This window comes from Suricata suricatta, chromosome 11 (genome assembly GCF_006229205.1).
Source record: "Suricata suricatta isolate VVHF042 chromosome 11, meerkat_22Aug2017_6uvM2_HiC, whole genome shotgun sequence".
In the NCBI taxonomy this organism is placed as follows: domain Eukaryota; kingdom Metazoa; phylum Chordata; class Mammalia; order Carnivora; family Herpestidae; genus Suricata; species Suricata suricatta.
In genome coordinates, this window is record NC_043710.1 from 67,635,357 (window position 1) to 67,648,877 (window position 13,521).

The window sequence follows — 13,521 nt, forward strand, 5'->3', positions numbered from 1 at the left end:
TCTAATTTCTGTATAAGTCTAATTACATGAAATAGAAGTTGGGGTTTTGCTTTTTTACTTTGCTTTTCTGTTTGGAGTGTCTTTGTAACTACTGTATTGTAAATGATGGAAAATAATTGCAAATGTTAAAAAAATAAATTGTGTTATATTAAAAAAATAATGGCTCATGTGAGCAGAAATACTAAATATTAAAACAATCATTTTCAGTGTTAAAAATTTGGAGCTGCAAATAATGTTAAGTATGCTATTTTCTGTCCCATAAAATGCCTATTTTTAGTAAAAACTACCGTAAATAAATCAATATATAAGAAAAAAAAGAATTGACAATTAGTTCTGTTGTGCTATTCATAGAGAGATGGTTTTCTTTTTTTGAAAGAGGGAGAATTTTAGGAATAGTGATAAAAGGGGGTAAGTTGAATTTAAATGCAGGTAGAAAAGGCCATCAGGCTGAGCATTTGTTTAGGGATAGCTGAAGAGATCGATAAGTAGCTTTAAGTTCAGGGAACTGACCTGATGGAGGAAGGGGCTCTGCTTGAGAGGCTACCCTGCAGGAAAGGATAAGGGGCTTAGAGAATACAGGAACCACAATGAAGAACAGCTATAAGGTCTGGTGAAGGCTGTGAAAACTTGAGCTCTGATAGAACATAGAGTCTCTCCTCTTCCTTATCTCCTCAAGCTGCCATTTGGGAAGATTTTCTGTATTGTACCCAGAAGTATCAAACAGAGGTTTTCTGTATCTAGTAAATTGGAATGTCTACCTTTATGAGTTAAAGTTAGAATAAAAATGCCTTGAACCAGGCAAGCTTGATTCAAGGACAGCATTTCTTTTCTCATTCCCATATATCGGGAAGGATTCATAATTACAGTGGACACTAGAAATAGGAAAGCCATTGTGGTACCGCAGAGTGCTTGAGTATTCAATTATTGCCTTTTGCATACTATGCCTAATGGGTCCCAGCAGTTAATAGCTAATATAAGAAGGATAAAGCCATTTGTCACAGTTTAAAAATATTCCATTTCTTTCTGGCTGCTCTGTGGCCTTCTATTTGGAAAGCCAAGATTTACCCTCAACCCCCTTCCATTCCTTTCTATCTACTCTAAAGAACTGATTTTCTTATACCCTGACATTATTTCCAGCTCTTTATGTTTTGGAGAGAGTTTAACAAAGTATTTGTTTCAAAGCCTGAAGATTTTGGTAGAGACTCTAGGATATGTGGATTAAAGGCAGGATCCCAAATTAAAATATATTTAAAAGAATTATTATTGAGTTCATCTGGCTTCATCTATCAAAAGCAGAAACTATTCTTCTTTTTTAATTTTTTAATGTTTTATTTATTTTTGATACAGAGAGAGACAGAGCATGAGAGGGGGAGGGGCAGAGAGAGAAGGAGACAAAACTGGAAGCAGGCTCCAGGCTCTGAGCTAGCTGTCAGCACAGAGCCTGACGCGGGGCTCGAACCCATGAACGTGAGATCTGACCTGAGCCGAAGCCGGAGGCTCAACCGACTGAGCCACCCAGGCGCCCCAAGCAGAAACTATTCTTGCTTTCAAATGCTTCTAATATTATCACTGAAAAATTATCAAAATGGAAAATTTAGTGATTTCACAAAGATTAAAGGAAATGGTGTTCCTAGCATGCTGCCATTAACAGCTCTTCTGAGAACAATGCCTTTATGAAAGCTACCCTAGACAACACAATGGATGAAGGCACTTGGATCTCCTCCATCAGAGGTCCCCAAAATAATGAGTTAGAACACTGGTATACTCACACAGACCCTTTCAGGAGTTGCAAAGTTCTTGGCACTAGCTGACTGAGGGGCTGTCCTTGGAAGTGATATAATCACCCAATCTGTCACAAGGAGCTTAAGATCCTCAAATATACTCAAAGTACCCAGGAATAACATCTTGAAAACCATAGTTTCCAAAGGTATCAATTTGTATATTATTCGCTCCTCTTCCCCAAACTCTTCCCTTTCTTAGGACCCCTGTTCAACCATAGCACTCCATCCCAGGTTGTCTATCATTCAGAATGGAGTTTTAGTTTTGCTGTCCCATAAACAGATTTCCTAAACTTTGTGGACTTAAGATACTAGAAAGTTGAAAATTGGCCAGTCAAATCTACTGGGCAGGTCTGTATCTGTGATGGAGAAAGAAGGTTCATACCCTATTACCTCATATCCAGGAGTATGAGCCAGAATCCTAGGGTGTGTGCAATATTCTAGATCAAATACTACAGCCAGGACTAAGCAAAGGCTGGAAGGAGTTTAGGATTCAGGAAGAAGAAATGCCTTGAGTTGTTATAGACACTTGGTAGTTGGAGAGAACTTACTTTGTGATCGAACACAAGAGCCACCATAAGGGCCATCCTAGGAGTGTTGAAAGGGTCTGGAGAGAGGCAGGTAATGTTTTACTTACACATGAGCCTAATTGCTGGTTCTGCCTCTAGAAAAATATTTTCAACAACAATGTATACATGGGAACATATCTTTACATTAGTAGAGCCAGATATATAGAAAGAAAAGCTAGAGAATAAACCTCCTAAGTCTCAAACCAAGACAGGGTATTACTTAAAAGAGGGAATAGCTTTCCAGGATATCTGGAAATAGGGCAGGAAGGAAGGAATACATTTATATCTGTACAAGGCAGTTTAGGTCATACTTGATAAAGCAAAAGTATTTTCTGAAATAATTACATGATAGTATAAAGATTCAGAAGTTGTGGAATCCTTGGTAAAATGTCCAGTCATTTCCATTTATGCTTCTGATATTTTTTGCCTTGAATTTTCTTTGGAGGCTGGTTGAACTAGTCAAGTAGTTTTTTTGTTTTGTTTTGTTTTTGAAACTAAAAGACTGAAGAAGTTGAGTCTGGTTAATTTATTTTTGGATTTTACATACGTTTAGATAGTAATTTTTATTTCTATTCTTGTTAAAATCTTGTCAAGGTCTCTATGAACCTACTGCCTCTGCCTTAACAAGTATAATGAATATGAGTGAAAACTCATTGGTGATTGAAGATAATATAGTGATTCACTGACCATTGTTTCCCATGTAGTCAAGTAAGGACTCACAAGAGGACATGCTAATGGTTGGTCATAGTGATGTCTGTGGCAAGATATATAAAAACTCACACCCTATTCTCCAAGTGTTTTTGAAATTTTTTTCAATTTAGTGCAAATGTATAAATAGACAGTGCTCAAATGAAGGAAGAGTGATCTAATGTTCAAAGTATGGAAATAGGGAAAGACATAGATGATATTTGTGATATAACAGTATGTTTCAGCATCTGGTCCTAGAAATGGCATTATACTAACTGCTAACTAACTCAAGGACAAATAGTAGTTGCTTTTTCAGTAATTTCTTCATTATCTTGTTTTTCTATTTCAAAATTAGAATAAAATGTTAAGAAAGAAATATGGGAAACTGCCTGGCATTCTTCGGTACACATTTTTATTGTGAAACTGAGTAGAGTTTGAGTTTAATTTGAGCACATACCATTTAAATTCTCAACTTACATCTGAATACCAAAGATGAGACAATTTAGTGTATTTTGTATTTCCCAATTTTATAACTCCTAAGCTTTTTATCTTTTAATATTTATTTTGAGAGAGAGAGAGAGAGAGAGAGAGAGAGAGAGAGAGAGAGAGAGAGTGTGTGTGTGTGTGTGTGTGTGTGTGTGTGTGTGTGTGTTATGTGTATAGGGAAGAAAGAAAGGGGCAGAGGAAAAGAGAGAATCTTAAACAGGCCTCTACACGTTGTCAGTCCAGAGACTGATGAAAGGCCAGATCATGACTGGAGCCAAAAATCAGGAGTCAGATGCTTAATGGACTGAGCCACCTAGGCACCCCTGAAACTTTTTCTTTTAATGCTTTCTACACCTTGCTCTTTTTTCTAGCAAGAGAACTTCAGTGTTAAGAATAGCTGCTGATATAAATTTAATAGTCACAAATCAGAATGGCTTCTTAGAAAATTATTAATTCCTTTTCTGAGGCAAATTTTCATCTGATTAATACATATGCAACAACACCTCTTAGTTTCTTTCCTAAGGTTAAATCCGAGAAATGTTGTGTCACTCTGACCTGATTCATTGAAGTAACTCATAGGAGCAATTTCATGATTTCTTGTCTTCATGCCTGACCCCTGAGGACCTTGTGGAATCACCAGGCTACTAAAGCCATCATGAAGCCATGATAAAAATGAAGCCTCAGAAAAGGAGGTGCTATTTTTCAGTCTTTGTTTCTAGAGGCTTGCCTTCTTTCTTTCCTTCCTCTCTTCCTTCATTCTTTCCTCTCTCTTACTTAAACAAAGACAGATGAATGGACTCTAGGTAAATAAGTTCAACCATGAAAATCTAGAATGAGTCCAGTGCTGCTTATGTCATGGCCCTTGTTAATTCCTGGAATGGAAGGAAGCAGAAGTAAAAGGTCAGCACAGATACTGGCATGCCAGAAATCAACTCCTCTTCCTCCTTTAGTTCAGAGAAATAGATCTTGATTCTGCTCATATGTTTTCTGCTCTGAAGCCAGAGAAAAGTAGAGAGATGCCAGTTCTCATAACCTTTGACTCCACATCTGCCTCCATTCTTGGGGCTCATGCCCATTATCAATTACTGTAACACTTGACAATCTCCCCCTTAAAGATGAGAACTTCCTCCTTCATATCTCCAATTCATAGACAATCTTATATTGATGCACCCATCACACTGAATTGCAGTCTTCTAATTCTATCATTTTTTTCTAGTATATTGAGTACTACTTTATAGAAAAGAACATGACTTATTCATATTTGTGTTCCCAGTGACTAGCAGAGTACCTAAACATGGTAGCTTCTCATAAACTGCAAATGAGGGGCACCTGGGTGGCTCAGTCGGTTAAGTGCCTGGCTTTGGCTCAGGTCATGATCTCACGATTTGTGGGTTTGAGCCCTGCATCCGGCTCTGTGCTGACAGCTAGGTCAGAGCTGGAGATTGCTTCACATTCTGTATCTCCCTTTCTCTCTCTCTGACCCTCCCCTATTCCCACGGTCTCTCTCTGTCTCTCAAAAATAAAGAACATAAAAAATTATAAAAAAATAAACTGCAAATGAATATTGAGTGAATTGATAATTGCATAGATGGATAGATGGATGAATTCCGATCTTATTTCCTAGGACCTCAACATTTTTCTTTTGAAAAATAAAAGTTTCATGAACACCCTAAGATATTTTTTAGCATTCTCATATTCTCTGACAAAACATACCTCTATGTTCTTAGTCCTTTTTTTCTCTCTCAGGCCACTTTCCTGATCCTTATTGCTTACACCATGTGGGAGTCTGAATACTCTTGCCTATTGAATATTCCTGCACAATCCTGGCTTTGCTGACTTGTTTGGGTATTGGGCCTCATCTATTTAAGTCATACTGTCTCCACTCCTCCTTGTTCTGCTCCAATGAAAACCAGAGAATGGAATCCTCCCAGGAAATGCTACACTAGAATTGAACTCAATATTGAATTCAATATCTCACAATGGCCTCAACATACATACTGTGAGAAATCATGGTCGTAATTCTTTTATCCTTCCAGCCATCCATCTTTTCCTTTTTTAAAAGTGGGTATTATGTGCTGGATACATGTTATACATATTTTGTGCCAAACATAAATGATGAGTAAGCTGAATGTCTTATCTCAAGAAGCATAGCATCTGCTAAAAATAGAACTAAAAATCAAAAGCATAATACTGAGTGGTACTGAGTATTCTGGGAGATCCATGAGAGAATGATGAATATTATCTAAAGGAAAAGACAGAAGAGCTTGAGCTGAGCTAATGAGGAACTGTTAGTAAGTTGATATGGTTAGAGGCTAGAGCATTAGGAAAAGAAGAGGTCCAGCAGCTGCTACAGGGTCCACATCACAGCTTGACCTTTCCCTCTGCGTTCTCCTGCTTTCTTCTCCTTCCTTCAATGGGTGTTGACCTCAGAGTTATTCCTTAATAAGCATCCTATTATTTAACTCCATTCAGGTTCTGCTTCACTGAGAACAAAACCTACTACCTAAGGAGGCTTTGTGTAGGTGATAAAGAGACATGAACCAGTAGAGTACCATGAAAACAACTGTGCTTTAGGAATATTACTTAGGTAACAGTTTTTGTAGATCCGTTACTAGACTATTTCCATTGTCCTTATAAGAGTTCATAATGGCCTGAAATTAGGAAGGAGTGGGAATTGAAGGATTCCTACAAGAAACAAAATAGGAAGAAACTATTCATCAACGTAATATAGAGAAAGAGAGAAAAGAAGTTGAAAAAAGAATGAGGTTCACTGAGATACACAACCGAGGAGAAATAAGAGATTGATCTTAGTTAAGGGAGGTACACAAGAAAATCAGAGTCCTGATGTGGCCATGGTAAGTGTGAGTTCCTGTATAGTATCTGGATAAAGGTGGCCGGGACATGTAGGGTGGATGTGGATTTGAGCAGTGAGGTTTGGCTGAGAAAAGAAATGTAGACAGCATTGTCCCTTGTGTGGAGAGAAATTGAGAGAAGGAAATGAGTCTGTTCAGGGACAGCCATTTAGAAGAAAAGGGGGTTATGGACTGAACTCCAGAAAACATACATAATCAGGATATTGGCAAAGCAAAGGACTGAGGAGCAATCCTCAGTAGATGGATAAGGAGGACAGAAATTGGTGATGGAATGGCAGGCAACAGCATTAGTGGTCAAGTAAGATAAGAACTGAAATGCTACTTGGATTTGACATGTGGTGATGAACATTTATTCATCTTCTATCATGTTTCAAGCATTCTGTGATGCACAGGTTATTTAGAGCAGAATAATGGTAACTATGGTCCTCTAAGGGAAAAACACAAACCAACAAATATTTCTGGGCAGTGTGGTATGAACTTTGAAGACACACACACATACAGTGCTGAAAATGGATAGTCTTCTTGGAGCTAATCATAAGTGGAAGGTTACTGGGAAGTAAATGTGCTCTCACCAGTAGAAAAGCAGAAAAGTATTTGGGGTATGAATGTGAGGTATGAAAGAGCCTAGTTCAAAAATCAATGACTCATTATCTAATGGCCCAGAATTTCTTGTAAAGAATTGAGTATTTAAAATACATTCTGAAATTCCAGCAAGTATGCCACAATTCTCTGCAGCTTCCCTTCTCTCTCTTTTGCAAGGTAACCTCTGGTGTCATTTTCTCTAAAAGCAAATCACACAAGTCACATTTCATTCAAGAGAGGTCCAAAGAGTAAAAGATTCTTCAGAGTTTATTGGCTACAGCCACTACTTCCTCCAGGACCTAGTAAATAAAATTTTATGTCTAACAAATGTAGTTTGTGTATGTTTGTTGGTGATATGCTCCAGCGCAAGGGAAATGTCTCATTGTTTTCTTGTAGATTCGCCTGACACATGATACACTTTTTTTTATAGCTGCTGACTCAGTAATGATTCCAATGACATCATGATAAATACCCTTCATTTTTAAAATACTGAATGGAAAGCATTGTGCCAGGGATTTTATCTATTTTGTTACTAATCTTCATCACAGCATTCAGGGTCACAGGTGAGCATTATTATCCTATTTTTTTAGACACAGAATCTGAGATTTAGTTTCAATGAATCAAAGGTCTTTATTCAAGAGAGTAACCTGAACCAAGTAAATCACTATGGTGAAGCTCCAGACCCATTCCCCTCATGTGAACATAAAGTCAATGCCAATTATTATAGAGGCTACAAAATTGAAGAAGATATGGAGATTATTCTCTAAAACTTAGCAATGCAACAGGAAAAACACACCTATAAGGATGAATCAAGGAGAGGGAAAGAGGGAGCTTCCTACTGAGAGGAGATTATTTTATTATGGATATTACTTAGAATTGCCAGAATATAGTGGCAATAAAAAGTAGATAGCCTTTATTTTGCTTTAATTATTATAATTTTTTTAATTCTCTGTAGGCAATATATTTATTTCCTACACCCACACAGCTTCCTCCTGCCCATCACATATCTTAGTATGCTCTACATTTAAAAACAGTAATATTAATGCGGTTATGTTTGGAAAGTATCAAATGAATAAAGTGAGCATAAACAATAACATCTCCTATTTTCATCAAACATTACAATTTACTCCCTCTATTCCATTATTTGAAAGCTGTGTCTTTGGGCCAAAGATAATGAAAAGAGGAGGCCAACAATGCAATGAGGACACAGCAGTAGGTAATTCTAAAATTAATTTAGGATACTGACTTTTGGAATCAGATATCTGGAAACACACATATCCTGAGGCTGTTTCCTGAATGTCTCTAGGCTTTGTCCTCTTAGGGGCATTCAGGGTTCTCCAGTAATATGTCATTGTATGTTTGCATTCTTGTCCCTAAATACCCTAAGCACATTCATTCTTTAGTAATAGCAAGAATAATAGATGCAATTTGTTAAGTACTCACTTTGAATTAGACACTAATTTGTATAGATTCATTTATCCTGAGAACAAACCTCTGGGGAATGCAAAATAATCTCCATATAATAGCTACTAAGTAGGAGATCTCAGATTTAAACTCCAGGGCATTTAATGACAAAATCATTTCTCTTCCCATTTTGCCAACCGCCCCCCCCCCTTTTTTTTAATCTGAAATCTTGCTCGAGGTGAGCATTCTGCTTGTCCAACATCTGTTTTCAGTACTTTTACTAAAAGCATCTGATTTCTCCACTGGGGAAGTATATCCTTTTTATGAGATACATTCATGGTGAGTTTGTCAATCAAAATGCCTCACCACCCAGCTGTCCTGACGTCAGGGTGACCCAAGAAAAGTCAATCAAGTCCTCTATCCTAAATTTAAATTTTTGAGCAGTATAGAATGACAGGGTATTGGGATTTACTCATCCCTATGGTGAAGTCCTAAGGAGATTATTTATTAGTTTATGCTAAATATGAGCATTGGTCTAGTTCTGGTCCTTTCTGAGCCCTGTTCAGATTTTTATTTAATTCTGTGAGCTATTCCACAGATTTCCAATAAATTAACTTGGCATAAATTAAAAAGAGTTGATAACGGGATACCTATTGCCTGCAACCAAAGAACCTCAACAAATATTGTCGTGTACTGTGCTTTGTCTATTTAAAAAACAAAAATATGACCAAAAAATTAAAAATGATTCCCATGCTCTGTTCTCTTCCCATGCCACACTCTTACCATGATTTCTTCTTGTTTTAGAACATTCCACTAGTGATGGTTGGGGACTTCAATAGATTCATACAGATCTATAAAGAGGGCAGAGGATTTTGGGGGCCCTCAGATATACTGCAGGCACAGAAGTCCATGATACAGACTTGGAAAACAAGAAATGGGTGTGTGAAAGATTTAATCAATGCTAGAGTGAGTGAATGGACAACCTGGACCAGGAATCAGCTGTCCATCCTAAAGGTGTACTTCTAAGAAAAAAATAAGTGAGAGGGAGACAAAGCAAGAAACAGACTCTTAACTACTGAGAACAATCTGTAGGGAGGGAGATTAAAGAGTAGACTTCTATGATACAAATAATCTTTTTAAAAAGGATAGACTTTTATATAATGCTTAGGCAATATAATTACATCATTTAAATGATTCTTTAAATATGGAGTCTTCTAAACTTTAGCCAAAATTTGCTTTATTTCCCCCAGAAAATTGTATTACAACAAAATCTTAGTTTAAACTAATTCTTAAAACTGGTATAATAGATTTATTGTTTTTGAGGAATTAAAATGATTTCTTCATTTATAAAATTATAGAACACAGATTAGGTAATAGAGGCTCTTTCTCTCTGTGAAGATACTTTCAATATTAAATGGCCCAGATGCCTGGTTCTAATAAGTGTCTTATTACTCTAATCCATGTGCTGAAGATAATTTGGTCTTTGGACAGAGCCCAAATATTTATTAAGAAATTGGTTTGTCATCTTGGGAGTATTACTTATTTACAAAATATTTCCTTTCTAATGAATTCAAGATAAAACATGGTTGAGAATAATTCATTTGTTTACCCATTTATACCTATATACATTTAATCCATCAGCACATACTATTGAGTGTTTTGCAGAAGGCATTAAAGGTGACAAAGGTTAATAGCCTTTATCACTTTAAGGAGCTATAACAACAATTTACACTAAGTAGTATATGCTGTCTATAGCTAAAGAATATATAAAAGCTTCCTCACTGCTTCTATAGCTCTATATATGTATTCTAATTCTTTATAATGCACCTTTTACTATGTGGAATTATACATTCAAGCATTTAACTATTGCCTTAATTCTATGACCTACACTAGAATGGAAGATGAACGAGTGCAAGAACCTTGGCTCATTTCTGTATTTCCAGCAGTGGTAACAGTTCCTGGCACAAAGAAGACCTTTAAGTATTGACTCCGTGAGTGAAGGAGTAATGAACTTTACCTAGAAATTCCAAAGACAGATGACTGAATGGCATCACAAAAACCTCAAATTTAACTTTAAGGGTAAAGTCAATGGGGATAGAAATGCATTTAAGGAAGTAACTTATTTCAGAGAACACATTTAAAGGCATGAGGCAGGCAGAGATTTAGAGATTGGGGTGTTGAGGAAAACTAATAGCTCAGGTTGGCAGAAAGATTTCAAAGAATTCTTGAAACTGATTCAGAAACTTTCAATTTTAACATTTCAAGACCAGGATTGTCCCTTAAAGGTTTTAGAAAGGGAAGCAAGAGGATGAGGAATCATTCCTGCAGCACTGCAGACATTGACTGAGTACTTGAATTGCATCCAGGGAGATCATTTAGGAGGCTACTGTAATAGTCCAGGCAAAAGAGCATGGTCCCAGTGAAAGTAGGGGAAGAGAAAATTAAAATTAATGATTCTGTATTCATTGAAGTCTGATTACATGGGCCATGTCATTTATAGTACTTTAGCCACTGATGAAATTAAATGCTATCGGGCACATCTGCTTTTAACTTGAGCATCACTCAAGAATAGAACTCAAGCCAAGTAAAATGCAATTTTCTAAATATGGGACATCAGCTAAAAAACCACTGAGCACAGCAGTTCCTAATTGCTAGACTGGTGACTTTTTACCAAGGTGGGGAGATCAGTTTGAAATAACAACAAAACTGGATGTATTGTGTAAAATAATCTCTCTAAAGGCAAACTGGCCAATGGGAGATCTGCAAACTCCAAACCTGCTACAGACAGAAAGTTAAAATTTTTTTTTCAAGTTCTTGGGAATGGAACAAAAATTCAAAGTGTAAATGGCATTTCTAATGTTTTTAACACTCTGATTTGGGCACAGTTATGGTCATAATGTCTGCCTTTTACCATCATCCTAAAACGTACAACTGATAGAGACCTATTCTCCAATCACATACTTCTCAGATCACAGTAAAGATGTTGGGACACAGCACTATAGGCAGCAATGGGGTGGGGGGAATAAAGGCTGCCACAAATCAAATTTCTATTAAAAGAGTTAAAACATGGAAGCTTGTAAATCTTTTACTTATTTTCCTTGACTACAGCCAATTCAACACTATACCTAAAGTAAGATCACACTCACCTTATGACATTATACTATGCTTTCTTGAATGTAAAGGAAGGGACTAGTATGCAAGGTTACTAGGGATTTTCATCACACTGCCTATTTCCATGGGAGAAAGTGAAAATGTGATGGTTCCAAGGTTTTTTTTAAAGGTTGATTGTAAATGACCACAAGAAGATATGCTTTGTATTCTTTTAATAATATTTAACCCCAGGGAAGGAGAGGAAAGTGGTCAGAGTACGGGGATCCTGAGCTCACCCATTCCACACACACCTGGAGAAAAGAACTACATGTATTGCAACTTATTCTGAAAACAAAGACAGAACAGATCTTCCACAGCTAGTTGTAAAGAGAAAATGACATCCAAAAGAGTAGATGGGAGCAGATGCAGACAGGAACCAAATCCCCAGTTGGGACTATGCACAAGTGAGAGGGTCATCAGAAGCATAGAGGAGTGAAGGGATCAGACTGACACCGAGCACCACCACCCCGGGCACCTGCATTGGAACGACAAGGCCTCATAATGTCTGGCTTTTAAAATAGGTTAAGCTACACTTTGGGAGCTAACAATCAGCAGGGTTAACTCAGAGGACTTGAGGACAATTAGGAAACTAAATCCCATCCTTAAAGATGACTCAACCTAAGCACAGAAGCTGCAGTTTGAAAATTACCTGATATATACATAAAGGAGATTTATTGACTGCTTTTAGTATATGTGCATGAGGGACAGAAATCTGCAGATTTCTTAAGGAACAAAAGTGTTGGCAGATGCTATTTTTCTTGCTCTCCCCCACCCTCAGTCGAGATAGCCAATGCTTGCAGGAGCCAGTTCTAACACTCTCCTGTCTACCTTCCTAGAACCACATGCCCCACCCCAGAGCTCCCCCGCAATCTGTCCCACCTGACCTGACCACCTCAGCAGGCACCCCTCCCAAATGACTTCTGCCCTGAGTATAGGGGTTAGATAAACCCACCCACCAGTGCTTACATTTCCTGCAGCCAGACCTTTTAGCTGGCTGTATAGGGAGCAAACCTTACTCTTTGATTCACCCCTGGCTATCACAGCAATTGCATATGCCCAAGCTGGACTAACTCACCAGCAAGCCAGTGGTAACTGCAACCAGGCCTTTTAACAGCAAAGTGAGCAAATGCTTCCCAGTACAACAGGGGAAGTGCGTCACCATAGCCCCACCCAATAGCTTGTTCACAGAGATACCAGCTCAGTCACAACAGTAGGGAGCATGCAGACCACACAGGGAACAACCCTGGAGTGCTGGTTCCTGGTGACCAGGGGGCGTGAGCAGGAGGTCACAACAAGAACTTTCTACAAAAGACTACTCCTTTCTAGACCAGGAGATTGAGCTGACTACCTAATACATAGAAACAAACTAAGAAATGTGTTATAAATAAAATAACAAGACAAAAGTCACAGAAAAAGAGCTAAATGAAACAGAGATAGGCAGTATGCCTGATAAGGAATTCAGAGTAATTGTCATAAAATGTTCACCAGAGAACAATGGATAAACTCAGTGAGAACTTCAATGAGCAGACAAAGAAGAATGAGTCAGAGCTGAAGAATAACTGAAATAAAACATACATCAGAGGGACTCAAGAGCCACTTAGAAGATGCAGAAAAATAGATCAGTGATCTGGAACACAGGGTAATGAAAAGCAACCAACCTAAACAGCAAAGAGAATAATTAAAACATTAGGATAAACTCAGGAACCAGTTACATCATCAAGTGCGGTAACATTCCTAGGATAGGAATTTCAGATGGAGAAGAGAGAAGAGGCATGGTGGAAGGTTGTTTACTTTAAGAAATAATAGCTTAAAACTTCCCTAATCTGGGGAAGGAAATGAACATTCATGTCCAGAAAGTACAGAGATTCCCAGCAAGATGAACCCAACCAGGTCTACACAAAGACACATATTAAAATGGCAAAAATTAAAGAATTAAAAATTAAAGAGAGAATTTTGAAAAGGAACAAGAGTGGCACGTAGGTAGCTCCTTGG